The sequence below is a fragment of the Bufo bufo genome, chromosome 2 (genome assembly GCF_905171765.1).
Source record: "Bufo bufo chromosome 2, aBufBuf1.1, whole genome shotgun sequence".
Classification (NCBI taxonomy): Eukaryota; Metazoa; Chordata; class Amphibia; order Anura; family Bufonidae; genus Bufo; species Bufo bufo.
Window position 1 is genome coordinate 501226233 of NC_053390.1, and position 26280 is coordinate 501252512.

Here is a 26280-nt window from a genome sequence, read left to right on the forward strand (position 1 = left end):
TAAATGTGTTGAATGTGGAGATGACTTCTCTAAGTTGTAATTGGAGAAAGCGTTGAGCAGACATTTGGGAAACTTGGGTCCCCCAGGAAGAAGCGTCTGCGAAACAACATTGGGGTTTCAGGAGCCATTGTGGTTGATATTGGGTTTATTTTACTTTTTTGGCTCATGTGAACATGCTGTCCTAAGATTTAGCCATTGTTGTGGCATGTATAACCGGTTGATGTGTGTGATCATTGCCTCTCCATACTTATACGTATAGACACCTTGAAATAATCTCCTGTATTTGTGCAGGTATGGGTCTAATTTTAACTTTTTTCTGTGATTTTAATATTGTAATAGAGATGCTTTGTATTTTCTCTTTCAGATTATTATGGGGTGTCTGTTACACATATACAGCACCTTGTTGTTATAACGTTGTTATATTTGGAAGCATCCTAAGGCTACATGCACACGACAAGGCCGTAAGGCCATTTTCAGAAACATTGCTGTCTATGGGGCTATTCACATGGCCATTTTTTTTAACGACCAGTAAAAAGATGTGAGATGTGAAAAGAATAGGAAATGCCTTTTTTTTTTTCGTTTTCACGGCCAGACGGACCCCATTGAAATCCTTTTATTGACCGCTCAGACAGGAGTGGACCGATTAAAAACCGTTGTTAGAAATAGGTATACTAATGCAATATGGCCTTTTAGGGGTAAAAAAATAACTAACCTTATCCACTTGCATGTGCAGAGGCAGTCGTTCCTCTCTTGATTGTGAAGGACCTGCCGAAAGACCAACGCTCAGCATGATGTCGTCACCACGTCCAACATGCTGGGAGCCATGTTTTTTTTCTGCCAACAAAACATTATGGCTGAGAATCACTATGGGGGGCATTATTACTGCTGGAACGACTATGGTGGACATTTTTACTGCTGGGGGCCATTACGATTTATGACTGCTAAGGCCACTATGGGGGCATTATTACAGCTGGGGGCTACTATGGGGACATTATGGGCCATTATGGGGACATTATTACTGCTAGGGGCACTATGACAGACATTATATATATATATATATATATATATATATATATTACTGCTGGGGGTCATTATGAGGAACATTATGTATAGAGATGAGCAAATTTTTCTAAAATTCGGTTCACCGAATTTTTGGGGAAAAATTTGGTTCGATCGGAATTTATTTGCGGCAAATTACGTTAAGAACTGCTATTTCCTGCCTGCAGAGAACCTTTATAGTGGTGTAGAACACTGTGGCTTGCAGTAACACGCATAGGGAGTCTGCTGTGGTAGTGAAATAATACTGTGAGTCAGTATGACATGCAGGCCAATTTATAGTGATGCTGCATATGTTGATGCAGGGCCGTGGAGCCAACATTGGCACCCTGGCCACACTTCACCTTCTGCCCACAGATTCTACATATGGCCATGTCGCCATGTTTACCTCCTCCGGCGGCTTAACAAAAAATGCCACACCGCCGAATAGGTGATTTTACCCCCAACACTTTGTACTGACTGACTGCTACCGCCGCTGCCTCTGTGAACCCGTGCACCGCTACTTCACAGGTAGTCTTCTGCGAAGCGGGTGGTCTACCCCGGGCACTCTTGGCTACTGACCTCCTACTGCTGCCACCCTGCAGACTCCCGGCCACGGTAGCGACTTGTTGGCACCGCTGCTGCCTCACGGGCAAGCTACCACCCTTTTCTCCCGCCGATGATGAAGCCCCTTCGTCAGAGGGGGTGAAGACGTGATGACGTAGGTTTACTACATGGCTTCTACCTCCGTCCGTTCTATCCTGCTGCACTATGCAAGACACGAGCCTCTCTATCAGAACCGCGGGACGCCCCCACTCTGGGCCCTTTGTGTTTTGCTGGACCGACTCTCGGCGGATCCCCTGCATTTGTCCGCCTTGTCTGGTGGTGTCTGCTTGCTGCCTCTGTCTCAGATGCCTCCTTCTGATGTTTCGGTCTCCGCTGCTTCCTGCCGCCCCCCTCCGTGGTTATTCGGTGTCTGCTGGGACCTAGTTACAGGTTTGAAGTATCGAATATATGTAGCTTTGTGTCCTCCTCTGCCTCCATGTTTTACCCCTCCTCCCCCATGCCCTGTTTAATCATTTTCTCGATCTCCCCGCTTCGTCTATTCATTTATAGGCAATATGGGACAGAAGGTTAATATTTTTAACTTTATAAAGTTTTGCTTAAAACACGATTTAATAATACACGTTCTCCGGGAAAAAAAGGCTTGGCAAATTGATTGTCCGGGAATTTTCCTCGAAGATTGGGATAATATATTGGCAAATTTAAGTTTTAGTTTCTTAAAATTTAAATCGAGTTTTGGTTCAATTTAATATTTTAACAAATTGAAGAATGGGGACAATTCGATCTGATAATTGGCAGCAGTCCTTGTAATGCTAATTCTGTGGTTAACCCGCACCGGAAAGGCCTCTATGGGGGCAGTGGACAACTTTTTTTTGACTTTCCATGATTACTCAATAAAGTGTTGCCTAAGACGGGAGAGAATCTGCCAGTCTTCTGGTTATTTGAGAACGTGGTTGCGATGAAGAAAGCATTCCAAAAAAAAAAAAATCTAAGATCTAAGTGTCATCCACAGATCCTCCATCAGTGTCATCCACAGATCCCCCATCAGTGTCATCCACAGATCCCCCATCAGTGTCATCCACGGATCCCCCATCAGTGTAATCCACAGATCCCCCATCAGTGTCATCCACAGATCCCCCATCAGTGTCATCCACAGATCCCCCATCAGTGTCATCCACAGATCCCCTATCAGTGTCATCCACAGATCCCCCCATAACAGTGTGTCATCCACAGATCCCCCCATAACAGTGTGTCATCCACAGACCACCATTAGTTCAAAACCTACCAAAAGCACACCTTTTGGTTCAAAATATTTTTTTCTTATTTTCCTCCTCAAAAACCTAAGTGCGTCTTATCATCAGGTGCGTCTTATAAAGCGAAAAATACGGTATATCTTTTCTTTTTCCGCTAATACATGCCACAAAAGGCTTTAGAACAGATAACTGCAATGCTGAGCGGCAAATATATTTTTTCTTTTTCCGCTAATACAAAGGCTTTAGAACAGATATCTGCACCGCTGAGCGGCAAATATATTTTTTCTTTATCCGCTAATACACACCACAAAAGGCTTTACAACAGATAACTGCTATGCTAAACGGCAAATATATTTTTTCTTTTTCCAATAATACACGCCACAAAAGGCTTTACAACAGGTAACTGCACCGCTAAGCGGCAAATATTTTTTTTTCTTTTTCTGCTAATGCACGCCACAAAAGGCTTTACAACAGATAACTGCACCGCTGAGCGGCAAATATATATTTTCTTTTTCCGCTAATACATGCCACAAAAGGCTTTAGAACAGATAACTGCAACGCTGAGGGGCAAATATATTTTTTCTTTTTCTGTTAATGCAAAGGCTTTAGAACAAATATCTGCACCGCTGAGCAACAAATATATTTTTTCTTTTTCCACTAATACAAGCCACAAAAGGCATTACAACAGGTAACTGCACCGCTGAGTGGTAAATATATTTTTCCTTTTTCTGCTAATACACGCCACAAAAGGCTTTACAACGCATAACTGCACCGCTGAGCGGCAAATATATATTTTCTTTTTCCACTAATACACGCCACAAAAGGCTTTACAACAGAAAACTGCACCTATGAGCGGCAAATATATTTTTTCTCTTTGTTCTAATACACGCCACAAAAGGCTTTAGAACAGATAACTGCACCACTGAGCAGCAAATATATTTTACTTCTGCCACTAATACACAACAAAAAGGGCTGTAATTTTAGCACTTCACCACAAAACAGCTAATAAGCCTTTTTTCCCACTAATACAAGACAAAAAATGCTTTAGAATATATAACTGCTCTGCACAAGGGCAAATAAGACGTTGAAATATTTCCTTGTAATAACCCGTGTTAATGCCTGTATCAAACAGCACTTGCACCCTAATAAGAACGGTTTGCTGGAATTACAAAGCTGTTTAATGGCAATTTGGGTGTCCAGTCAGTGCTGCGAGGTCTAATAGGATTGTTCCTATTACCCAGGCTGTAACTTCCTGTACTGAACCCTTTTCAACATAAAAGCTGTGGAATGATTCCTCTCTATTAGAGTTGAACGGACACCTGGATGTTCGGGTTCGGCCAAACTTCGGAAAAAAGTTCGAGTTCCGGACCCGAACTTGACCCCGAACCCCATTGAAGTCAATGGGGACCCAAACTTTTGAGCACTAAAATGGCTGTAAAAATGTCATGTAAAGGGCTAGAGGGCTGCAAATGTCGTCAAAATGTGGTTAAAAGCATGGCAAGTGCTCTGCAAACAAATGTGGATAGGGAAATGACTTAAAATAACATAAAATACCTAAAAATAAAAAAGAATAATCTTGATCTAGTAGGACCAGGTCCATATGGAGTAGGAGGTTGAGGAGCCGGTGGATGTGGCGGTGTAGGTGGAAGTGGCGGTGGAGGAGGAGGAGGTAGCCTACACTGCTTTTTGGTTTAAAATTTATTTATATTTTTTTTAAATTAGGGTACACCCCAAAACATTGGGAAATATTACCCTCCAGTCGTGCTAAACACACGTTCAGATAATACAGACAAATACACCGGCTGCAGGGCAGGCCAGCACCTCCAAGGCGTTAAAGGGCAAGCTCAGGCCATGTGCCCAATTTGGAGACCCAGAAGTTGCAGGGGCTGACACCTGTCAGTTAGTTAGTGTAGGCGTGTGCATACTTACTGCCCCACCATGTCGCACGTCCCCGTGATGTTCACGATCCAATTTGATATCAACTTTCGATGTTCTTTTATGCGCCTACCATGGTGATCACGAGTGGCGGGGAATCAGGGTTCCAGGCCGAAGAGGGAGCGTGAGAAAAAAAGACCAAATTTAAGGTAGATAAATGTATAAAAAAAAATTGGGATCGAGCAGAAATGTGGGAAAAGCTATTGAGGCGCAAATGTGGGACAAATTGCAGAAGCCCAAAGAGTCAAGCGGAATTGTGGGAAAAGCTATTGAGGCGCAAATGTTGTCCAAAAGAGTATAGCGGAAATGTGGTACAACTTGTTTAAGTTTAACCCCTTCCCGACCGCAATCTGTATATATATACGTGATAGTTGCACATACCCCGTGCAGCTACCACGTGTATAGACGTCATGGCAGCTCTTTAATCCAAGCGCTGCAAAGCGCTTGGATTAAAGCTTCTGCCCCTGTCCTGCTGCTGTCACGGACAGCATACAGTTCAGTAATGCCGGCAAGGGACCAATCAGGGTGGCCCCTTGCCGACAATCGATCCGATTGGTTAGTCTGCACAGACTAACCAAATCGGATCGCGACAGTGAAAAAATGCCGGTTTCAGGCTCTGATCTGCGTTCTGCAGATCAGAGCCTGAAATCAGGTAATGTGTCCTTGTGCCCCCCCCCTCCCCAATCTGTGCCCCCCATCTGTGCCCCTCCAAGCCCCCCCTTGTGTCCGCCTGCCGCTGAATCTATCCGCTGCTTATCTCCTGCCTCCTGCGGTCCGCCCCCTCCCCGCCCCATACATTCCTCCTGCCCCCTCAATGCTGGCCGTGACACCCCCCCCCCCCTTTCCAGTGCTGCCCCCATGCCGTGCGGTCCCCCTGCTGTGTGTGATTGCGGCGGCTCCATTCCTGAGCCGCCGCCATCAGCAGAGTGTGTCAGCTCTATGCTGACACTCTGCTGTAACCCCATAGATGCAGCGGCATCCATGGGGTTAATAGAGGGAGGGGGCTCCCTCTCTCCACCATCGGGGATGCTGCGCTGCGATTGCAGCGCCCGATGGTTGCCATGGCAAACGGACGCTTTGCAAAAGCGTCCGCTGTTGCCACCTACAGGGCATCTGATTGTATTATACTTTGCAATTCAAGAGCATTGCAAAGTATAGTACAGCCATCAGCCCTACTGGATCTTCAAGATCCAAGAGGGACTTTGATAAAAAAAAAAAAGTGAAAATAATAAAAGTAAAAATAAATAAATAAAAATGTAAAATGAAAAAAAAGAAATGGCTTTTTCCTATAAAAAATAAAAAATAAAAATACACATATTAGGTATCACCGCATCCATAACGATACACCATAAAAAAAAGTGTAAAAAAAAAGCAATTTTTGTCACCTTACATCACAAAAAGTGCAACAGCAAGCGATCAAAAAGGCTTATGACCCCCAAAATAGTACCAATCAAACCGTTACCTCATCCCGCAAAAAATTATACCCTATTTAAGACAATCGCCCAAAAAATAAAAAATCTATGGCTCTCAGACTATGGAGACACTAAAACATCATTTTTTTGGTTTCAGAAATGCTATTATTGTGTAAAACTTAAATAAATAAGAAAAAGTATACATATTAGGTATTGCCACGTCCGTAACGATCTGCTCTATAAAACTGTCACATGACCTAACCCCTCAGATAAACGCTGTAAAAATTAATAAATAAAAACTGTTCCAAAACAGCCAATTTTTTGGTCACCTTGCCCCATAAAGTGTAATAATGAATGATCAAAAAATCCTATGTACCCAAAAATAGTACCAATAAAAACCAACTCTTTCTGCAAAAAACAAGCCCCTGCACAAGACGATCGGCAGAAAAATAAAAAACATATGGCGTTCAGATAATGGAGACACAAAAACATAATTTCTTTTTCAAAATTGCTTTATTATGTAAAACTGAAACAAACAAAGAAAGTAGACATATTTGATATTATTGCGTCCGTAACAACCTGCTCTATAAAAATAGCACATGATCTACCCTGTCAGATGAATCTTGTAAAAAAAACTGTGCCAAAACAAATAAAACTGGCACCTGATCCCCTAGTTTCCAAAATAGGGTCACTTTTTGGGAGTTTCTACTGTATGGGTGCATCAGGTGGGCTTTAAATGGGACATGGCATCTAAAACCAGTTTAGCAAAATCTGCCTCCCAAAAACCATACGGCGTTTCTTTCCTTCTGCGCCCTGCCGTGCGCCCTTACATCAGTTTACGACCACATGTGGGGTGTTTCTGTAAACCGCAGAATCAGGGTAATAAATGTTGAGTTTTGTTTGGCTGTTAACCCTCAATGTGTTAACGAAAAAAAATTTATAAAATGGAAAATCTGCCAAAAAAGTGAAATTTAGACATTTCATCTCCATTTTCCTTGAATTCTTGTGGAACACCTAAAGGGTTAACAAAGTTTGTAAAATCAGTTTTGAGTAACTTGAGGGGTGTAGTTTCTACAATGGGGTCATTTATGGGGGGTTTCCACTATGTAAGCCCCACAAAGTGACTTCAGACCTGAACCTGGTCCTTAAAAAGTGGGTTTTGGATATTTTCTTAAAAACTTTAAGACTTGCTTCTAAACTTCTAAGCCTTCTAACGTCCTAAAAAAATTAAATGACATTTCCAAAATGATGCCAACATAAAGTAGACATATGGGAAATGTTAAGTAGTAAATATTTTATTAGGTATGACTTTCTGTTTTAGAAGCAGAGAAATTGAAATTTAGAAAATTGTGAATTTTTATTTTTTTATAAATTTGGTATTTTTTCATAAATAAAGGTGAAATATATTGACTCAGATTTATGACTATCATGAAGTACAATATGTCACGAGAAAACAATCTCAGAATGGCTTAATTAAATAAGTGTTCCAAAGCAATTACCACATAAAGTGACGCATGTCAGATTTGTACATTTTGACCTGGACACTGGGGCATCAATGACCCTTGGTCATCAAAGGGTTGAGCATTGAATAAAAGGAGGTGGCGCACATCAATTAAAGAAGCATTTCAGAAATTTTATTCCCTGTCACCTCTGCAGAGCAGGGGTTTATTCACATCTAAAATTGTATAATGTCAACCCAAGAATGTAACCGAAAAATTACAGAAATTAATGAACCTGTCTACTTGGTAGAGCAGGGATCTATGACAGAAAACAATTTTGTCACCCGAAAATGTAAAATAAAAATTATTGAAATTTATTAAGCTGTCAACTAGGTAGCGGAGGGGTATATTACACCCAAAAATTTGTGAATTTGACCATAAAATGTAACTGACAAATGTTATTTTTTTTTACTGGTATAATAGGTATAGCAGTGGTACATCACACCAAAAAATTGTTGAATTTCACCAGAAAATATAACCGACAATTTTTTTTTTGTTATCCGGCCTACTAGGTATAGCAGTGGTACTATACACCTAAAAATTGGTTAATTTCACCCGAAAATGTAACTGACAATTTTTTTTTTTTTTAACCGGCCTACTAGGTATAGCAGTGGTACTTCACACCCAAAAATTGTTGAATTTTAACTGAAAATGTAACAGATAATTTTTTATTTTATTTTACCGGTCTAATAGGTATAGCGGTGATCGGAAGCCGGTGCCTGCTCAAATCATTGAGCAGGCACCTCGGCTAAATGCGCGGGGGGGTCCCCGCGGACCCCCCCATGTCGGCGATCGCCGCAAACCGCAGGTCAATTCAGACCTTCGCTTTTCTGCTTTTTATTGTGCGGGCGGCTGCTGCGGTGGTGCCATCGGGTCCCCATGGGGCTGTGGGGGGGACCCGATGGCATGGAAGGCAGCGCAATGCCTTCCTGAGGCATCTGCGCTGCCTTCCGGTGACGAGCCTGTGAGATCCAGCCCCCTGTACAGTCACCTTACATCACAAAAAGTGTAATAGCAAGCGATCAAAAAGTCATATGCACCCCAAAATAGTGCCAATCAAGCAGTCATCTCATCCCGCAATAAATGAGACCCTACCTAAGATAATCGCCCAAAAACTGAAAGAACTATGGCTCTCAGAATATGGAGACACTAAAACATGATTTTTTTTTTGTTTCAAAAAAGATATTATTGTGTAAAACTTACATAAATTAAAAAAAGTATACATATTAGGTATCGCCGCATCCGTATCGACCGGCTCTATAAAAAGATCACATGACCTAACCCCTCAGATGAACACCGTAAAAAATAAAAACTGTGCTAAATAAACAATTTTTTTGTCACCTTACATCACAAAAAGTGTAATAGCAAGCGATCAAAAAGTCATATGCACCCCAAAAGAGTGCCAATCAAACCGTCATCTCATTCTGCAAAAATCATACCTTACCCAAGATAATCGCCCAAAAACTGAAAAAACTATGGATCTCAGACTATGGAAACACTAAAACATGATTTTTTTTGTCAAAAATGAAATCATTGTGTAAAACTTACATAAATTTAAAAAAAAGTATACATATTAGGTATCACCGCGTCCGTAATAAGTTACTCTATAAAAATATCACATGACCTAACCCCTTAGGTGAACACCGTATAAAAATAAAAACGCTGTAAAAAATGCAATTTTTTTTGTCATCTTACAGCACAAAAAGTGTAATAGCAAGCGATCAAAAAGTCATATGCACCCCAAAAGAGTGCCAATCAAACCGTCATCTCATCCCGCAAAAAATGAGACCCTACCTAAGATAATCGCCCAAAAACTGAAAAAACTATGGCTCTCAGACTATGGAGACACTAAAACGTTTTTTTTGTTTCAAAAATGAAATCATTGTGTAAACCATACATAAATTAAAAAAATTGTATACATATTAGGTATCGCCGCATCCGTGACAAGCTGCTCTAAAAAATACCACATGATCTAACCTGTCAGATGAATGTTGTAATTAAAAAAAAAAATGGTGCCAATTTCTTGTTACCTTGCCTCACAAAAAGTGTAATATAGTGCAACCAAAAAATCATATGTACCCTAAACTAGTACCAACAAAACTTCCACCCTATCCCGTAGTTTCTAAATAGGGGTCACTTTTTTGGAGTTTCTACTCTAGGGGTGCATCAGGGGGCTTCAAATAGGACATAGTATCAAAAAAACCTGTCCAGCAAAATCTGCCTTCCAAAAACCATATGGCATTCCTTTCCTTCTGCGCCCTGCCGTGTGCCCGTACAGCAATTTACGACCACTTATGGGGTGTTTCTGTAAACTACAGAATCAGGGCCATAAATATTGAGTTTTGTTTGGCTGTTAACCCTTGCTTTGTAACTGGAAAAAAAATATTAAAATGAAAAATCTGCCAAAAAAGTGAAATTTTGAAAATGTATCTCTATTTTCCATTAATTCTTGTGGAACACCTAAAGGGTTAACAATGTTTGTAAAATAAGTTTTGAATACTTTGAGGGGTGTAGTTTCTAGAATGCGGTCATTTTTGGGTGGTTTCTATTATGTAAGCCTCACAAAGTGACTTCAGACCTGAACTGGTCCTTAAAAAGTTGGTATTTGAAAATTTCTGAGAAATTTCAAGATTTACTTCTAAACTTCTAAGCCTTGTAACGTCTCCCAAAAATAAAATGTCATTCCCAAAATGATCCTAACATGAAGTAGACATATGGGGAATGTAAAGTACCGTATATACTCGAGTATAAGACGAGTTTTTTGGCACATATTTTTGTGCTCAAAAAGCCTCCTCGTCTTATACTCGAGTCTAGGTCTTAGCTCCAGTAATAGCAGGCAGTGCGGGGGGCGGCGCTCACTCACTGACGTCACGCGCCTGCGCCGCCTAGTGGGAGAAGGCGCGTGACGTCAGTGAGTGAGCGCCGCTCCCCGCACTGCCTGTATTACCAGAGCAAAGACAAAGTAAGATATCCACAGTTAAAGGTTACTGATTAGTTTAAATATACTGCTGTGAGCGTCGGGGAGGGGGATCTGTGGATGGCACTGTAGGGGGATCTGTGGATGGCACTGTAGGGGGATCTGTGGATGGCACTGTAGGGGGATCTGTGGATGGCAATGTAGGGGGATCTGTGGATGGCACTGTAGGGGGATCTGTGGATGGCAGTGCCATCCACAGATCCCCCTGCAGTGCCATCCACAGATCCCCCCTCCCCTAAACAGTGCCATCATGGCACTGTTTAGGGGAGGGGGATCTGTGGATGGCACTGTTTAGGGGGGATCTGTGGATGGCACTGTTTAGGGGGGATCTGTGGAATGCACTGTTTAGGGGGAGATCTGTGGATGGCACTGTTTAGGGGGGAGATCTGTGGATGGCACTGTTTAGGGGGGATCTGTGGATGGCACTGTTTAGGGGGGATCTGTGGATGGCACTGTTTAGGGGGAGATCTGTGGATGGCACTGTTTAGGGGGGAGATCTGTGGATGACTCCCTGTATTTAATGCAGAGTGTGTTTGTATATAATGCACACACTCTGCATTAAATACAGGGAGTCACCCTCTTGCAGATGTGTGTATATAATGTAGAGTGTGTGCATTATATACACATACACTCTGCATTATAGCTGCATTTCCCACCCTAGTCTTATACTCGAGTCAATAATTTTTCCCATTTTTTTGGGGTAAAATTAGGGGCTCGGCTTATACTCGGGTCGGCTTATACTCGAGTATATACGGTAATAACTATTGTTGTAGGTATTACTATGTATCATAGAAGTAGAGAAATTGAAACTTGGAAATTTGCTGATTTTTCCAAATTTTTGACAAATTTGGTATTTTTTTATATATTTAAATGATAGTTTTTTACTCAATTTTACCACTGTCATGAAGTACAATGTTTTTTCGTCACATAATCTCAGAATGGCCTGGATAAGTCAAAGCGTTTTAAAGTAATCACCACTTAAAGTGACACTTAGGGTGAAATAAGGCTGTGTCCTTAAGGAGTTAATGACAATTTTTTATTTATTTTTAACCAGCCTACTAGATATAGCAGTGGTACTATACACCCAAAAATTGGTTAGTTTTACCAGAAAATGTAACAGATAATTTTTTTTATTTTTTTTACCAGTCTAATAGGTATAGCAGTGGTACTGTACACCCAGAAATTGGTGAATTTCACCCGAAAATGTAAATGACAATTTTTATTTATTTTTTAAACGGCCTACTAGGTATAGCAGTGGTACTATACACCCAAAAATTTGTTAATTTCACCAGAAAATGTAACAGATAATTTTTTTAATTTATTTTACCGGTCTAATAGGTATAGTCCATACACCCAAAAATTGGTGAATATTACTCGAAAATGTTAATGACAAATAAGTGAAATGATATAAAATAAAACATGTTAAAAAAAAAAAAATTTGATTTATGAGGTGGAGTTCCATATGAAGTAGGAGTTTGAGGAGGCGGTGGACGTAGCGGAGTAGGTGGAAGCGGCGGTGGAGGAGGACGAGATAGCCAACACAGGTTTTTGGTTTTAATTTAATTTCTTTAAATTAAGGTACACTCCAAAAGAGTGTGAAATATCCAAAATACAAACATGAGCAATTGCACTGCAGTATAACAATGGCTGGTTAGTGCCGGTATACATGTCTATTCTGGACAAGGTACGGACAAGTCCTGAGGGATCCATGCCTGGTTCATTTTAATGAACGTTAGCTTGTCCACATTGGCTGTGGACAGGCAGCTGCGCTTGTCTGTGATGACGCCCCCTGCCGTGGTAAACACACGTTCAGATAATACACTGGCTGCAGGGCAGGCCAGCACCTCCAAGGCGTAAAGGGCAAGCTCAGGCCATGTGCCCAATTTGGAGACCCAGAAGTTGAAGGGGGCAGACCCGTCATTCAGTACATGTAGGCGTGTGCACACATACTGCTCCACTATGTTGGTGAAATGCTGCCTCCTGCTAAGACGTTCCATATCAGCTGGTGGTGCTGGTTGTTGTGGCGTGCTGACACAGCTTTTCCACATTTCGGCCATGCTAACCCTGCCTTCTGAGGTGCTGGCGGTGCCCCAGCTGCGTTGGCGACCTCTTCCTCGTCCTCTGCCTTCGCCTTGTGCTTCCACTGTGCCCCCGCTGTCAGGTGGGAATGCCACCAGCAGCGCATCTACCAGCGTGCGCTTGTACTCGCGCATCTTACGATCACGCTCCAGTGACGGAATTAACGACGGTACGTTGTCCTTGTAACGGGGATCCAGCAGCGTGGCCACCCAGTAATCAGCACAAATTAGAATGTGAGCAACTCGGCGGTCGTTGCGGAGACACTGCAGCATGTAATCGCTCATGTGTGCCAGGCTGCCCAGAGGCAACGAAAAGCTGTCCTCTGTGGGAGGTGTATCGTCTGTGTCCTCTGTATCCCCCATCCACGCACCAGTGATGGCCATGAGCTGGTCTGGGTGTCACCCTGCTGTGAACATGGTTCCTCCTCCTCCATCTCCTCCTCCTCCTCATCCTCCACCACCTCATCCTCCAGAACTGTGCCCTGGCTGGACAATTGTGTACCTTGGGCTTGTGGGTGCAGGAACCCACCCTCGGAGCCACTTGGGAATGACTGGCCGGAAACCTTACGAAATGATCCCTCTTCCTCCTCCTGTGCGACATCCTCTTCCATCATCGCCAGGAGCGTTTTTTCAAGGAGGCATATAAGTGGGATAGTAACGCTGAGAACGGCGTTATCGGCACTGGCCATGTTGGTGGAGTACTCGAAACAGCGCAACAAGGAACACAGGTCTCGCATGGAGGCCCAGTGATTGGTGGGGAAGTGGTGCTGTTCCGCCGAGCGACTCACCCGTGCGTGCTGCAGCTGAAACTCCACTATCGCCTGCTGATGCTTGCACATACTGGCCAGCATGTGCAAGTTGGAGTTCCACCTTGTGGGCACATTGCATAGGAGGTGGTGAGCGGGAAGGCCGAAGATACGCTGCAGCGCTGACAAGCGAGCAGCAGCAGGGTGAGAACGCCGAAAGTGCGCACAGACGGCCCGCACTTTATGCAGCAGCTCTGACATATCGGGGTAATTTTTAAGGAATCTCTGCACCACCAAATTCAGCACATGCGCCAGGCAAGGGATGTGCGTCAAACCGGCTAGTCCCAGAGCTGCTACGAGATTTCGCCCATTATCGCACACCACCAGTCCGGGCTTGAGGCTGACTGGCACAAACCACTCATCGGTCTGTTGTTCAAGGCCCGTCCACAGCTCCTGCGCGGTGTGGGGTTTGTCCCCCAAATAGATACGTTTTAAAACTGCCTGCTGTCGTTTACCCCTGGCTGTGCTGAAGTTGGTGGTGAAGGTGTTACGCTGACCGGAGGCGGAAGCAACAGGAGGCAAACTGAAGCGCCCTGCAATCCTCGGTGGTGGAAGGACATGCGCCAAACTGCTATCAGCCTCTGGCCCAGCCACCCCTGCATTTACCCAGTGTGCTGTTATGGAGATTTAACGGCCCTGACCGTGCTTACTGGTCCACGTATCCGTAGTCGGGTGCACCTTTCCACAGATGGCGTTGCGCAGTGCACACTTGATTTTGTCCCCTACTTGGTTGTGCAGGGAAGGGATGGCTCGCCTTGAAAAGTAGTGGCGGCTGGGCACGATGTACTGTGGGACAGCCACCGCCATAAGGCCTTTGAAACTATCTGTCTCCACCAGACGGAATGACAGCATTTCAAAGGCCAGTAATTTAGAAATGCTGGCATTAAGGGCTAGGGATCGCGGGTGGGTATGGGGGTACTTCCTCTTCCTCTCCAGCATTTGGGAGATGGAGAGCTGAACGCTTCTGTGGGACATTGTGGAGATTAAGGCTGCAGCTAACGATTATTTGAATAATCGATTAGTTGTCAATAATTTCATAGATTAATCTGGGAATCAAACCCCTGTATGTAAAGGGTGTATCTCACACGGCCTTAACCAGTGTAGGCCTGAATTAAAGATTTATTTCCCTAAAATGGCTGTATTTTAAATGGCTGTATTTTAAATGGCTGTATTTCAAATGCCTGAATCAAACCCCTGTATGTAGAGGGTGTATCTCACACGGCCTGAACCAGTGTAGGCCTGAATTCAATATTGGTGCACCAAATGGCGGTATTTTAAATGCCTGAATCAAACCCCTGTATGTAGAGGGTGTATCTCACACAGTCTGAACCAGTGTAGGCCTAAATTAAATATTTATTTGCACAAAATGGATGTATTTCCTATGGCTGTATTTCAAATGCCTGAATCAAACCCCTGTATGTAGAGGGGGTATCTCACAGGGCCTGAACCAGTGTAGGCCTAAATTAAATATTTCTTTGCACAAAATGGATATATTTCAAATGGCTGTATTTCACATGCCTGAATCAAACCCCTGTATGTAGAGGGAGTATCTCACAAGGCATAAACCTGTGTAGGCCTAAATTAAATATTTCTTTGCCCAAAATGGCTGTATTTCAAATGTCTGAATCAAACCCCTGTATGTAGAGGGGGTATCTCACAGGGCCTGAACCAGTGTAGGCCTAAATTTAATATTTATTTGCACAAAATTGATGTATTTCAAATGGCTTGGCTGTATTTCAAATGCCTGAATCAAATCCCTGTATGTAGAGGGGGTATCTCACAGGGCATGAACCAGTGTAGGCCTAAATTAAATATTTCTTTTCCCAAAATGGATGTATTTCAAATGGCTGTATTTCAAATGCCTGAATCAAACCCCTGTATGTAGAGGGGGTATCTCACAGGACCTGAACCAGTGTAGGCCTAAATTAAATATTTGTTTGCACAAAATGGATGTATTTCAAATGGCTGTATTTCAAATGCCTGAATCAAACCCATGTATGTAGAGGGGGTATCTCACAGGGCCTGAACCAGTGTAGGCCTGAATTCAATATTGGTGCACCTAATGGCGGTATTTAAAATCTCTGAATGTAACCCAAATGTATTAAGGGTGTATCTCACAATGACATCTGCATCAAAGGCTGCCAACTAAATTTTTTGTGCCCAAACAAGTGTTTGTTTAACAACTGAATTTGACAGCAGTATATAAGCCTGTAATTTCACACATGCTGATGCTGCAAGGCCTGAAAATAGTGTTTTTTGTCAAAAAAATGTGTGTTTTTCAAACCCCAGAAAATGATGGGTGTATTTCTAGCTTAAATTGCACACTGACTAATCAAGATGTTGTAGATTGCCAAAAAAGTGTTTTTTTGGTAACAGAATATGAAAGCTGTATATATTAAACTTGAATTTAACACTTGCAGATCAGGAAAATACTGTTTTTTGAAGAAAAAAGTGTGTTTTTCAAACCCCAGAAAATTATGGGTGTATTTCTAGCTTAAATTGCACACTGATTAATCAAGATGTTGTAGTTTGCCAAAAAAAAATGGTGATTTGCAATGTCCCAAAAGCTCAGATGCAGGGCTGGTGCACTGAGCTTGCATAAAATGGCCGCCGCCGCCACCCACCTAACAGAATTATAAAAGTTTTTTGTTTTTTTTTGGTCAGTGGGCTCAGGGTAGGGTAAAATGATTGTGCCCTGCACCCACACAACTATTTCTCTGTAGATCGCTAAGTTTGATTCTCTCCTATTCTCTCCCTGAAATCACAAGTCCAGCAGCATCCTCTCACTACACTTGTAACAGCAGAGTGACGTGCAGTGCTACGTGACTGAAGCTTATATAGAGCCTGGGTCGCATGCTGCTCTGGCCAATCACAGCCATGCCATTAGTAGGCATGGCTGTGATGGCTTCTAAGGTCAGACAGTTAACCGCTTGTTGATTGGCTGCTCTGCAGCTTTTCAAAAAGCGCCAAGAAAGCGCTGAACACCGAACCCGAACTTTTACGTAAATGTTCGGGTTCGGGGTCCAAAAACCCTAAAGTTCGGTACGAACCCGAACTTTACAGTTCGCTCAACCCTACTTCTTTCCCTACACATTGAATAATTTTTAGCGCAATGTTGTTTTTACTAACACTGTCCCTAGCTCCTGCCGATTTCTCTCCCTGCACTAAGTACACTGGTAAATTACAGAATCTAAGATGGCTTCCGCTATTTATAGGGCTGCGACATCACAGGGCTGGCTGGCTGCTGATTGGCTGCATGCATGGCATTATGAGTGATCCTGCCTTCCCAGAGTTCTTCTCCATGTCCTCACACGTGCCGTTTTAGGAAAAATGCGATTCGTTACCACGAAGCTCCAGGAAATTCTGCTTCGGTGCTAATTTAATCTTTCCTGTTATTCGGAACGAATTCCACTTTGTCAGCTTCGATTCGCTCATCTCTAATTATGTATACTAAAGGGGTTGAAATGTAATTTAATATAGCCAATGGAATTCATCAATTTTAAACAGCTGTGAAAAATGGATGCACAAATGGTTGAAAAATTGCCATAAAAAACGGACCGGGTGCCTGTTTTTATCGGCCTTTTTTTTTTACGTGTGCATGTAGCCTAAGGGTACAGAGGCTGGAAAACTAGGCAGGATCATGCAGGCCACAACTTGCAGAGGACTTCAGCAACCAGGACAGCAGATGGCATGGTGAATTATGCAATGTCCGCGTCTGCAGGGCAGCAGCTGGCACAGACTGCTGACATAACATCATCTTTTAACCCCTTAAGGACCCATGACGTACACGTACATCTTCTCTGGCCGTGACTTAAGGACCAGAGAAGTACATGTACGTCATGGTGATCGGGCTGGTGCAGGAGCTGCGCCCGCCCGATCAGCGGCAGGGGTCCGGCAGTCACTGATAGCTGGACCCCTGCTGCATGCGCCGGCATTTGTGAAATCACTGATGCTGGCGCATTAACCCCTGCACGTGCAATGTCCGTGCAGGGAGGAAGCAGCCATCAGGTCCCTGTGCTGCTGTGATGGGGACCCGATGGCATGGAAGGCAGCACGATGCCTTCCTTGGGCATCGTGGCTGCCTTCTGAGAGAGCCTGTGAGATACCCTTGGATCTCACAGGCAGGAAGGCTGTTAGTGTATTACAGTGTGTAATACACTTACAGCCAATGCATAATAATACAAAAGTATTATCATGCATTGTAAAGGGGATTAGACTCTTAAAAGTTGAAATCCAAAAGTGGGACAAAAAAATAAAGTAAAAAAAAAGTTTAAAAAAATTAAGTTTTCCCAACAAAATATAAAAAGTTTCAAGTAAAAAATAATTTAAATATCCTTTTGCCAAAAACAAGGGAAAAAATAGTAAAAAAAAATGAAAAGTAGACATATTAGGTATCACTGCATCCGTATTGACTGGCTCTATAAAAATATTAAATGACCTAACCCCTCAGGTGAACACCGTCAAAAAAATTAAATAAAACTGTGTTCCTAAAAAAATATTTTTTTGTCACCTTACATCACTGAAAGCGCAACACCAAGCGATCAAAAAATCGTATACCCCCCAAAATAGTACCAATCCTAACAGTCACCTCATCCCGCAAAAAAATTGCCTCTACCTAAGACAATAGCCTCAAAAATAAAAAAACTATGGCTCAGAATATGGTTTTGGTTTCAAAAATGCTGTTATTGTGTAAAACACATATAAAGTAAAAAAAAAAGTATACATATTAGGTATTGCCGAGTCCGTAACAACCTGCTCTATAAAAATAACACATGACCTAACCCCTCAGGTGACCACTGTAAAAAAAAAATGGTGTAAAAAAAAAGCCATTTTTTGTCACCTTACATCACAAAAAGTGTAATGGCAAGCGATCAAAAAGTCATATGCACCCCAAAATAGTGCCAATCAAACCGTCATCTCATCCCGCAACAATGATACCCTACCTAAGACAATCGCCCAAAAACTGAAAAAACTATGGCTCTCAAACTATGGAGCCACTAAAACTTGATTTATTTTGTTTAAAAAATAATATAATTGTGTAAAACTTACTTAAAAAAAAAATATTAGGTATTGTCACATCTGTAATGACAGGCTCTATAAAAATATCATATGAACTAACCCCTCAGGTGACCACTGTAAAAAAATAAAATTAAAAACGCTGTCAAAAAAGCCATTTTTTGTCACCTTATATCACAGAAAGTGTAATAGCAAGCGATCAAAAAGTCATATGCACCCTATAATAGTACCAATAAAACCGTCATCTCATCCCGAAAAAAATGAGCCACTACACAAGACAGTCGCCCCAAAAACAAAACTACGGCTTTTAGAATGTGCAGACACAAAATCACTTTTTTGGAGTTTCTACTCTAGGGGTGCATCAGGGGGGCTTCACATGGGACATTGTGTCAAAAAACCAGTCCAGCAATATCTGCTTTCCTTTCCTTCTGCGCAATGCCGTGTGACCCGTACAGCAGTTTACAACCACATATGGGGTTTTTCTGTAAACTACAGAATCAGGGCCATAAATATTGAGTTTTGTTTGGCTGTTAACCCTTGCTTTGTAACTGGAAAAAATTGATTAAAATGGAAAATCTGCCAAAAAAGTGAAATTCAGAAATTTCATCTTTATTTTCCATTAACTCTTGGGGAACACCTAAAGGGTTAACAAAGTTTGTAAAATCAGTTTTGTATACCTTGAGGGGTGTAGTTTCTAAAATGGGGTCACTTTTTTGGAGTTTCTACTCTAGGGGTGCATCAGGGGAGCTTCAAATGTGACATGGCAGCTTAAAGAGGACCTTTCATCTGGCAAAAAATTGTGAACTAAGGCCTCATGCACACGACCGTATTTTTTTGCGGTCCGCAAAACGGGGTTCCGTTTTTCCGTGATCCGTGACCGTTTTTTTGTCCGTTTTTTCACAGACATGAAAAAAAGTCGTTTTGGTGTCCGCCTGGCCGTGCGGAGCCAAACGGATCCGTCCTGAATTACAATGCAAGTCAATGGGGACGGATCCGTTTGACGTTGACACAATATGGTGCAATTTCAAACGGATCCGTCCCCCATTGACTTTCAATGTAAAGTCAGGAGTTAATATACCATCGGATCAGAGTTTTCTCCAATCCGATGGTATATTTTAACTTGAAGCATCCCCATCACCATGGGAACGCCTCTATGTTAGAATATACCGTCGGATTTGAGTTACATCGTGAAACTCAAATCCGACAGTATATTCTAACACAGAGGCGTTCCCATGGTGATGGGGACGCTTTAGGTTAGAATATACTAAAAGAACTGTGTACATGGCAGCCCCCCCCCTGTAGTTAACACATTGGTGGCCAGTGTGGCGGGCCCCCCCCTCCCTCCCCTGTAGTTAACTCATTGGTGGCCAGTGCGGCCGCCCCCCCTCCCCTGTAGTTAACTCGTTGGTGGCCAGTGGGCCCCCCCCTCCCTCCCCTGTAGTTAACTCGTTGGTGGCCAGTGGGCCTTCTCCCCTCCCTCCCCCTCCTAATTAAAATCTCCCCCCTATCATTGGTGGCAGCGGAGTGTACCGATCGGAGTCCCAGTTTAATCGCTGTGGCTCCGATCGGTAACCATGGCAACCAGGACGCTACTGAAGTCCCAGTTGCCATGGTTACTTAGCAATTTGTAGAACCATTATACTTACCTGCGATCTGCGATGTCTGCGTCCGGTCGGGAGCTCCTCCTACTGGTAAGTGACAGGTCCGGCTGGGAGCTCCTCCTACTGGTAAGTGTCACGGCCATGGCTATGACCGTGACTCTTCAACCGCATGCGATTGTCAGCGGTTTGGTTTTGTTGTCAATCACAGGTGAGGGCAGTGGTATTTGCCTCACCTGTGGTTGCCGCTGACAACGCTTGCTTGTGGCAGCTTTCCTGCTGTGCATGCGGTTGCACCTAGCAACCCCTATGTTAGGTGTGTGTGTATTGTGTTCACTGTGTTGTTTGTCTGTGTGCACTCTGTGTAGTGTGTTGTGTGCACTGACACTTTTCCTGCACTGTGGTTGCCCGTGGCAACGTTTTGCTGTCTGTACATGTGGTGGCAGTGTCCCGGCCTCCGGGCTATTCCCCAGGACACGGTTGCCACCCATGTCGTGGCCAGCGGCAACAACCACAGTGGCTTGCTACTGTTGGACACTTTCCCTTTCATGTTGTGTTTTCCCTTCCCGGGTGTTGGAAGGGTTAACTTCCTTCCCAGTGTGTGTGTGTGTGTGTCACTGGGTGTGTCCGACTGTGGGGTGTGGCTTCCTGGCCTATATAGCCTCACTGTTAGCATGGCTCTGTGGGTTGTTTCAGTCATGCTTGCTGGAGCAGCCTCCTGTGTTACTATCTGCCAGTGAGAGCCACCCCTGTGGTCATCAAGATATTGTCCTTAAGTTTATGTCTGCTGTGTGTTGATGTTGTATGTTATGTTCTGTTGGGACCTTTCTATGTGTTTGGTGCAGCTTACGGTTCTGGATTCCTGTTTGCGCAGGGATCCAGTCAGCAAGGCTGTGACAGGTTGGTGGAACTAATAGTTCGCCTGTCATTCCCGTAAGGCTGTATGAGTTCCCCTTTTCCCAACAGCTTGGCCATTGAGACTCCTGCTCCTCCGTGCCTAGGAGGAGTAGGTCGTCTTACCCAGACTCCTAGCGCAGGGACCGGACGGAGGGTGAGTTAGGGATCCGAGGTTCCTGCGCATGGGTCCTCCTACCTTTAAGGTCGGCCCATGCAGTTAGGAGTTAGGGTCAGGGTAGGGACGCTGTAGGAGGTGACCTGCTCCCTATCCTGTTCTCCTGGCCGAGTAGGCCTACAGCACATGTCAGCGCACGGCTGAGGATTTTCCCCATCCTCAGTCGTGACAGTGACAGGTCATGTCACTTACCAGTAGGAGGAGCTCCCGGCCGGACCTGTCACTTACCAGTAGGAGGAGCTCCCGACCGGACGCAGACATCGCAGCTCGCAGGTAAGTATAATGGTTCTACAAATTGCTAAGTAACCATGGCAACCGGGACTGCAGTAGCGTCCTGGTTGCCATGGTTACTTATCGGAGCCCCAGCGATTAAACTGTGACTCCGATCGGTACACTCCGCTGCCACCAATGATGGGGAGATTTTAATTAGGAGGGGGAGGGAGGGGAGAAGGCCCACTGGCCACCAACGAGTTAACTACAGGGGAGGGAGGGGGGGGCCCACTGGCCACCAATGAGTTAACTACAGGGGAGGGGGGGGCCCACTGGCAACCAACGAGTTAACTACAGGGGAGGGAGGGGGGCCGGCCGCACTGGCCACCAATGAGTTAACTACAGGGGAGGGGGGGCCCACTGGCGACCAACGAGTTAACTACAGGGGAGGGAGGGGGGCCGGCCACACTGGCCACCAATGAGTTAACTACAGGGGAGGGGGGGGGGGCGGCCGCACTGGCCACCAATGAGTTAACTACAGGGGAGGGGGGGCCCACTGGCGACCAACTAGTTAACTACAGGGGAGGGAGGGGGGCTGGCCACCAATGAGTTAACTACAGGGGAGGGGGGGCCGGCCGCACTGGCCACCAATGAGTTAACTACAGTGGAGGGAGGGGGGGGGCCGGCCACACTGGCCACCAATGTGTTAACTACAGGGGGGGGCTGCCCCCTGCTGCCTGGCAGCACCTGCCAGGCAGCAGGGGGCAGTCATGTACACAGTTCTTTTAGTATATTCTAACCTGTAGCGTCCCCATCACCATGGGAACGCCTCTGTGTTAGAATATACTGTCGGTTCTGAGTTTTCACGAAGTGAAAACTCAGCTCTGAAAAAGCTTTCATGCAGACGGATCTTCGGATCCGTCTGTATGAAAGTAACCTACGGCCACGGATGCCAATCTTGTGTGCATCCGTGTTCTTTTACGGACCCATTGACTTGAATGGGTCCGTGAACCGTTGTCCATCAAAAAAATAGGACAGGTCATAGTTTTTGGACGGACAGGATACACGGATCACGGTCTCGGCTGCAAAACGGTGCATTTTCCGATTTTTCCACGGACCCATTGAAAGTCAATGGGTCCGCGAAAAAAAACGGAAAACGGCACAACGGCCACGGATGCACACAACGGTCGTGTGCATGAGGCCTAAGTATCATGATATATACAGCGGCGCCCAGGGATCTCACTGCACTTACTATTATCCCTGGGCGCCGCTCCGTTCTCCTGCTATGCTTTTCGGTATGTTTGGTCACTTGGTTATAGTAGGAGGAGACTTACAGTCAGGTCCATAAATATTGGGACATAGACACAATTCTAAGATTTTTGGTTCTATACACCACCACAATGTATTTGAAATGAAACAAACAAGATGTGCTTTAACTGCAGACTGTCAGCTTTAATTTGAGGGTATTTACATCCAAATCAGGGGACCGGTGTAGGAATTACAACAGTTTGCATATGTGCCTCCCTCTTTTTAACCCCTTAAAGACTCATGACGTACCGGTGCGGCATGTTTCCCGAGTCCTTAAGGACCCATGACGTACCGGTACATCATGTGTTGTTCCGATCACTGCCGCCCGGCCGGCGGTGATCGGAACAAGGTGCCTGCTCAAATCATTGAGCAGGCACCTCGGCTAAATGCACTGGGGGGTCCCGTGACCCCCCCAATGTCGGCGATCGCAACAAACCGCAGGTCAATTCAGACCTGCGGTTTGCTGCACTTTCTGCAGTTTCTGGACCGCGGGGATCAGAAACTTTTATATGCCTAAAGTATATATGTTTCACCCCCCCCTGCACCCCTGAATGATATTATGGCGGCGGGAGGTGCAGGGGGGGTGTTGAAGGCGCCTGCCGCACCGCCCGCCTCCCCTTGAATAATCGTTGGTGGCCAGTGGGTATACCAGAGTGTCAGCACATTGCTGACACCCTGGTATAAACGGCTGACATCTGTGATGCGATTTCAGCCGTTTAACCCTTTCCGTATAGAAAAACAGAAGTTAACAGTCGGGAGCCCCCCTTCTTACCCTTCCCCGTCTGCGCAGTTGTGGCCACAACTGAGCAGACGGGGAAGGTTCCCATGGCAACAGGACGCCTTCTCAGGCATCCTGCTGTCCATGGTGCTGAACAGATCTGTGCTAAAGGCATAGATCTGTTCAGACAAAGTGTAAGTAAAATACAGTACAAAACACTATATAGTGTACTGTACTGTATTATACAGACATCAGACCCACTGCATCTTCAAGAACCAAGTGGGTCTGGGTCAAAAAAAAGGTGAAAAAAAAGTAAAAATCAAAAAACACATTTATCACTGATTAAAAATGAAAAAAAAAAAAAAAAAATTGGCGGACAGGAAGAGACGTGTGGTGAGGGAGCTCTGTCCACTTGACCCTGCATCCACCACCATCCTGTCAGGAAACTGCCCTATACTGCCACAAATCCCTCATTTTGGAAGGCTTTAACCTGCCAGCTGCGATTTGACCCTACCTGGAGCTCTCTAGGTGCCGGTGAACCGGAGATGTGATCGGGGCCTAGTTAACAGGCGGCGCCCGGATCTAACACACAGGCCGGGACATAGATTTTACATACCTCCCAGCGAATAACTACAGGGAGAGGTAAAGACCGGAGCTTCCCTGGATGGGATCCCGCTGCAAATAAGAAGCCTGCGCAGTGTGGAGTGAGAGTCCCGTTGTGCCGAACGTTAGCAGCGCGTGGCAGAGCCGTCTGAAGTACGGCGCCATCTTAACAGGGAGCATCTCCGGTGGAGGATTAGAGACCTACTCTGCATTGATCGGAGCTGAGGCCCTCTGAGGTGAAAGGAAGCCTGCTGTTCATTGCCCCTCAGGCTTTGCATATTGAAGGTACTGTGTCTTTTCAATTCATACTAGAGGACCCAGCGCCATTAAAGGTGAAGTGCCACTAGCACATAAAGCATCTGGTCTCCCCAGTTAACTCTGGATCGATTTACTGTGAGGACTGAGTCCTAATGTTTTCAAATGTCCCTCCTTTTACCTGTTGAGAGGGGGTCTATCTATCCTACGTATTAGAGCCATAGGCTCAATGTTTTCAGATCATTAATTATGATCTATCCTGTCTGGACACCTTTATAGCATATGTGAGGAAATGCTGCACGCAAAGGCATAGCATCTTTAAGTGATTTCTCCAGCTTCTAAAGGACTTAAACCACCTATCTTGCAATGGTTAAATACGGCCAACCTGTTTCTAGGGATGCTAACATGCCTCAGAAAACTCCGCATGGCAAAGGCAATATAGAGAAATTTATTACAAAAGCGTCTGCAAATGCTGAAACATCTGCTCATGTGAATCAACCTTTATCCTTAAGTGACACAATGCAGGATGAACCACAAGCTGCAGCACAGACGGATCTCCCTTTATCAAGGGACTTTTTTCAGCAAACCCTTACCAATGCTCTGTCGCCTCTAGCACAGAATTTACAAGAAATTAAACAAGACCTACGCCATATTGGTCACCGTGTGGATAGTTTAGAGGACACCACAGCAGAACTCTGCAATCATTCCAGAGAAGTTGCCACTCATTTTCAAACATGTCAAGATCATCTGAACCAGATATACATCCAAATGGAGGACCAAGATAATCGTAATAGGCGCAATAATTTAAGAATCCGTGGCCTTCCTGAAACGTATACTGCAGAATCTCTACTTTCAACGGTGAAACAGATTGCCATATCTTTATTAGGAGACCACTACCCCCTCTCCATTGAAATTGAGAGAGCACACAGAGCACTAAGACCAAGACCTAACCCTAATGATCCCCCCAGGGACATTATTTGTAGATTTCTGGACTTCAGAGTCAAGGAAGATATGCTGGGGAAGGCTAGGGTATCCCCCTCTTGGTCTTTTGAAGATCACCAACTTGTGCTATTCCAAGACCTTGCCCCTATAACTCTGCACAAAAGGAAACAACTGAAACCTCTCACAGATTTGCTGCGAAATAGGAAAATATTATACCGCTGGATGTTCCCGTTTGGACTCTCTACCACGGTGGCGGGGAAAAGATTCTCTATCCGTCGATATGAGGACCTTACGGAACTTTTATCAGCACTGGGAGACCCCATGATCTCCATTGAAGATTGGTGCAGTGTCCAAAATCTACAGGCTTTTCCAGTAATACCAGCCCCGATCCCGTGGTCCACTGCACAAGCTGGCAGGCATGGGAAAAGTAATAAAAGAAAGAATGATCGGTTGTCCCCTAAACAACCCGATGAGGAGATAACATGAATATTTTCTAATATAAAAATTTTCTTATGATGTGGGAACTCTCATGTATCCTAAACTGGGACATCTACGTCCTTCTATTCTATATTCGATCTTTCATTAACCCTTACATAAACTGCCTAATATTCCTTCTTTTCTGTCTATAAAGTGAGCTGGAATGGATAACACTTCTACTGTTGTAGTTGCTATGCCAAATCTATTATCTTTTCTGAATACTCTAACCTCAAAATCACTCATGGTTCTTATAAACTAAGGTGATCCTGTCAGGATCTTTCTGTTTAATTTGAAAACCTTTGCGCTCCTGAAAACTCATGGGCGCTTTCCTTTGGTTTTTGTACCAATATAGGCATGTTTGCCTAGTTTCACTTTGTGATCTCGTTAACTTCTGTTGTTTCTTCCAGAATCAATGTGATCCCGAATCTGCTGTGTCCGTCTCGCCGTCTGAAATCCGCCGTTCTCTCCAGTTTAACGCTAAGTACTCACTTGTCCCCACAAACCCACAATGGTACTACACCT

General features: G+C 44.4%; 1 protein-coding gene across 2 annotated transcripts in view; it reads left to right on the top strand.

Moving 5' to 3' along the window:
• Window positions 1-26280, top strand: part of PDE4C (phosphodiesterase 4C) — a 1350958-nt gene that overhangs the window by 377832 nt on the left and 946846 nt on the right. The window lies entirely within an intron of this gene.